Source organism: Staurois parvus, unplaced genomic scaffold (assembly GCF_062004578.1).
Source record: "Staurois parvus isolate SC_StPar_1 unplaced genomic scaffold, SC_StPar_1.0 ptg000389l, whole genome shotgun sequence".
Lineage (NCBI taxonomy): Eukaryota > Metazoa > Chordata > Amphibia > Anura > Ranidae > Staurois > Staurois parvus.
This window is the reverse complement of record NW_028318185.1, coordinates 2277501-2282500: the sequence shown is the minus strand read 5'-3', so window position 1 is coordinate 2282500 and position 5000 is coordinate 2277501.

Below are 5000 nucleotides of genomic sequence, written 5' to 3'. Positions count from 1 at the left end.
GGCAGACTTGTGCCTAGGGAAAAGGGTAGTGATGTAAAGTCACTCTACAACACAGCTAAGCAGAACGCACAGGCGTCTTTTGTAAAAAGAAATTTAAAAAAAATATGAAAAAATAGAAACAAATATGGCTTCTTCCATGCAGTGCCGAGACAAGGCAAAAGATGTCCCATTCATAATGTGCAAGTTTTTTGGATCCAACGCCCAGCAGTCACCCGCTTGTCAAAATCACTGCCGCTGTCACTACTACTGTCAGCCATGTAACAGAAGCAGGGGCGGACTGACCATTTGGAAACTCGGGCACTGCCTGAGGACCCGGGGTCAGTAGGGGGCCCCATGAGATGCCCCTGGTACCTTTTTCATAGGCTTTTTTGAGTTTTGGCAAGAACACAGAGGCCCCATGATCCCCTATTGCCCGAGGGCCCCATGAGTGTCAGTCCGCCCCTAAACAGAAGGAAGGCCTTTCTATCTCCATAATCAGCCATTGCGCCTAGGGCAGCCGCCCCTCCCACCCCACCCCTTGTCCTGGGCCCTGCTTCCATGTATATAAATTTAGAAACAATAAATATCATAAATATATATTTTTTAAATGCTGAGCATAATACATTTAAATAAATAAACAATATTTAAAACCATTGTACGTAGCTTTAATTTGAAGACATTAACAAATGTATACTAAATATATTAAAGATATTTTCAGAAAATGTAAATTTACAACAAATGTAAAATATCCATTTTTAGCTACCGTTTTAATTATGTGATCAGTAGCTTTTCTTAATTTAACCTTTAAGTAACTATTTATTCTAATCTTGTATTGTATATTAAAGTATTTACATTTTTTTTCTGAAAGCGTATGTACAGTAAGAACCTGGGGGGGGTTATTATGCTAGAAAAAAGTTGAACCCCCCCTGTCAAGTTTCTATTGGTGTCCCAGCTAGGTGGATTCACCTTCTTCTTTGATTGTCCCGGTGATCAAGCCAGAGAGTGGAGGAAATTCAACATTCTACATTTGTAACGAAACAAGAGTTGATGGTACATCTTTAAACTTTTTTTTTGGTAGCTATGGGGTTGGTTTACTAAAGGCAGACAGGCTGTTATTTTTGCAAAGAGAATTTTCCTTTAGTTTAACGAGCTGAGGCTCTGCTGAATTCCATCATATAACCATGTGCAAGCAAAAATACAATTTTTGAAATGTAAATGTAAACTTTAATTATTTATTGTTTGTGACATAGGTATTTTTTTTTACAAAGGGACTGCATTCATTAAAGTGTTACTAAACCCAGGACCCTGGATTCACTATATCTGGTCTCCCCGGACCCTGCATTCACTATATCTGGTCTCCCCAGACCCTTCATTCACTATATCTGGTCTCCCCGGACCCTGCAGTCACTATATCTGGTCTCCCCGGACCCTGCATTCACTATATCTGGTCTCACCGGACCCTGCATTCACTATATCTGGTCTTCCCGGACCCTGCATTCACTATATCTGGTCTCCCCGGACCCTGCATTCACTATATCTGGTCCTCCTGGACCCTGCATTCACTATATCTGGTCTCCCCCGGACAATGCATTCACTATATCCGGTCTCCCCGGACCCTGCATTCACTATATATGATCTCCTTGGACCCTGCATTCACTAGATCTGATCTCCCAGGACCCTGCATTCACTATATCTGATCTCCCCAGATCCTGAATTTACTATATCCAGTCTCCCCGGACCCTGAATTCACTATATTTGGTCTCCCAGGGCCCTGCATTCACTATATCTGGTCTCCCTGGACCCTGCATTCACTATATCTCCTCTCCCCGGACCCTGTATTCACTATATCTGGTCTTCCCGTACCCTGCATTCACTATATCTGGTCTCCCACAGTACACACAACATGGAAATGCAATTATTTTAGCAAATTTAAACTGCTAAATACCTTTTCTCATCATCAATTTATGGCAGTCTTGTGACTTCTATCAGTGTCCAGCTGAGCACTGGTTAAAGCGTGTAGGAGGAGTTTTCATTCTCCTCTAACTGTCCTATGAGGCCGCATGAGCCCTGATCCTCTGTCTGGACAGTGCTGATAGTCTCTGTGCTGATCATATGCACTCACAGGGCCGGATCTAGGGGGATGCTGGGGTGGGCTATGCCCCTCAGATTTTAGTTGTGCACCCCCAGACCTCTGAGAGTGAATTCATAAATCCATGAGACCTGATGGGGACAGTTGATGTAAGGGGCACGCTGAGGGGGGCAATTGATGTAAGGGAACACTCTGATGGAGACATTGGATCTAAGGGGGCACTCTGAGGGGGGCAATTGATGTAAGGGGACACTCTGATGGGGACAGTTGACGTAAGGGGCACGCTGAGGGGGCTAATTGATGTAAGGGGACACTCTGATGGGGACAGTTGATGTAAGGGGACACTCTGATGGGGAAGCTGATGTAAGGGGCACGCTGAGGGGGGCAATTGATGTAAGGGGGCACTCTGATGGGGACAGTTAATGTAAGGGGACACTCTGATGGGGACAGTTGATGTAAGGGGACACTCTGATGGGGACAGTTGATGTAAGGAGACACTCTGATGGGGATAGTTGATGTAAGGGGGCACTCTGATGAGGACAGTTGATGTAAGGAGGCACTCTAATGGGGACAGTTGATGTAAGGGGACACTTTGATGGGGACAGTTGATGTAAGGGGGCACTCTGATGGGGACTGTTGATGTAAGAGGGCACTCTGAGGTGGGCAATTGATGTAAAGGGACACTCTGATGGGGACAGTGGATCTAAGGGGGCACTCTGATGGGGACAGATGGGGACAGTTGATATAAGAGGACACTCTTGATGGGGACAGTTGATGTAAGGGGCATTCTGAGGGGGCAATTGATGTAAGGGGACACTCTGATGGGGACAGTTGATGTAAGAGGGCACTCTGAGGGGGCAATTGATGTAAGGGGACACTCTGAGGGGGCAATTGATGTAAGGGGACACTCTGAGGGGTGCAATTGATGCAAGGGGGCACTCTGATGGAGACAGTTGATGTAAGGGGGCACTCTGATGAGGACAGTTAATGTAAGGGGGCACTCTGATGGGGACAGTTGATGTAAGAGGACACTTTGTTGGGAACAGTTGATGTAAGGGGACACTCTGACGGGGACAGTTGATGTAAGAGGACACTCTGAGGGGGGCAATTGATGTAAGGGGACACTCTGATAGGGACAGTTGATGTAAGGGGACACTCTGACGGGGACAGTTGATGTAAGAGGACACTCTGAGGGGGGCAATTGATGTAAGGGGACACTCTGATAGGGACAGTTGATGTAAGGGGGCACTCTGATGAGGACAGTTAATGTAAGAGGACACTATGATGGGGACAGTTAATGTAAGGGGACACTCTGATGAGGACAGTTGATGTAAGGGGACACTCTGATGAGGACAGTTGATGTAAGGGGGCACTCTGATGTGGAAAGTTGATGTAAGGGGACACTCCGGTGGGGACAGTTGATGTAAGGAGGCACTCTGATGGGGACACTTAATGTAAGGGGACATTCTGATGGGAACAGTGGATCTAAGGGGGCACTCTGATGGGGACAATTGATGTAAGAGGGCACTCTGATGGGGACAGTGGATCTAAGGGGACACTCTGATGGGGACAGTTGATGTAAGAGGGCACTCTGATGGGGACAGTTGATGTAAGATGGCACTCTGATGGGGACAGTTGATGTAAGGGGACACTCTGATGGGGACAGTGGATCTAAGGGGGCACTCTGATGTGGACAGATGGGGACAGTTGATATAAGAGGACACTCTTGATGGGGACAGTGGATCTAAGGGGACACTCTGAGGTGGACAGTTGATGTAAGGGAACACTCTGATGGGGACAGTTGATGTAAGGGGACACTCTGATAGGGACAGTTGATGTAAGGGGACACTCTGATGGGGACAGTTGATGTAAGTGGGCACTTTGAGGGGGCCAATTGATGTAAGGGGACATTCTGATGGGGACAGTGGATCTAAGGGGGCACTCTGATGGGGACAGTGGATCTAAGGGGACACTCTGATGGGGACAGTTGATGTAAGAGGGCAATCTGATGGGGACAGTTGATGTAAGATGGCACTCTGATGGGGACAGTTGATGTAAGGGGACACTCTGATGGGGACAGTGGATCTAAGGGGGCACTCTGATGGGGACAGTTGATATAAGATGACACTCTGATGGGGACAGTTGATGTAAAGGGACACTCTGATGGGGACAGTTGATGTAAGAGGACACTCTGAGTGGGGGGCAATTGATGTAAGGGGACACTCTGATGGGGACAGTGGATCTAAGGGGGCACTCTGATGGGGATAATTGATGTAAGAGGACACTCTGAGGGGGGGCAGTTGATGTAAGGGGACACTCTGTGCCGAGTGAACAGAGAATACTGGTTCCATGCGTCCCTGTCACACTACTGACATTATGCTCCCTGACTTTATTTTACTGCACCCCCAGATCAGACAGGCTAGATCTGGCCCTGTACACTCTCCCAAAGAAAATAAAACCACTCTAGCAATACGCACTAAACAGAGCATGTGCAGAGTGCCTCCAAGGGCTCTGTACTATCAGCAGATGAATTGGGGGACAGCAGAAGAAGGGGAGGATCAGAAAAGTCAGCCTTTTTTTTTTACACAATACAGAGGATTAACCCCTTAGGTTCCACAGTGAGCATAACAAGCATGTTTTACTGCATATACAGACTGAATCTACTGTTGTGGGTTTAGTAACACTTTAAACTAAGGGAAAATTCCTTTGCAAAGTCAACAGACTATTTGCCTTTAGTAAATCAACCCAAACCCCGATGTTTCTGGGATGGGAAGTTATGGAGAGAAAAATAAGCTCTGCCAGAAGTTTTAACTATTCACTACTCACTACTACAAAACTAAAATTAAGAAAAATAAGTATGAATAATATAAGTATAAAAATATAGATACAAAATTGTAGTGCAGCGCATAAGTATATAAAATTAGATAAAAAA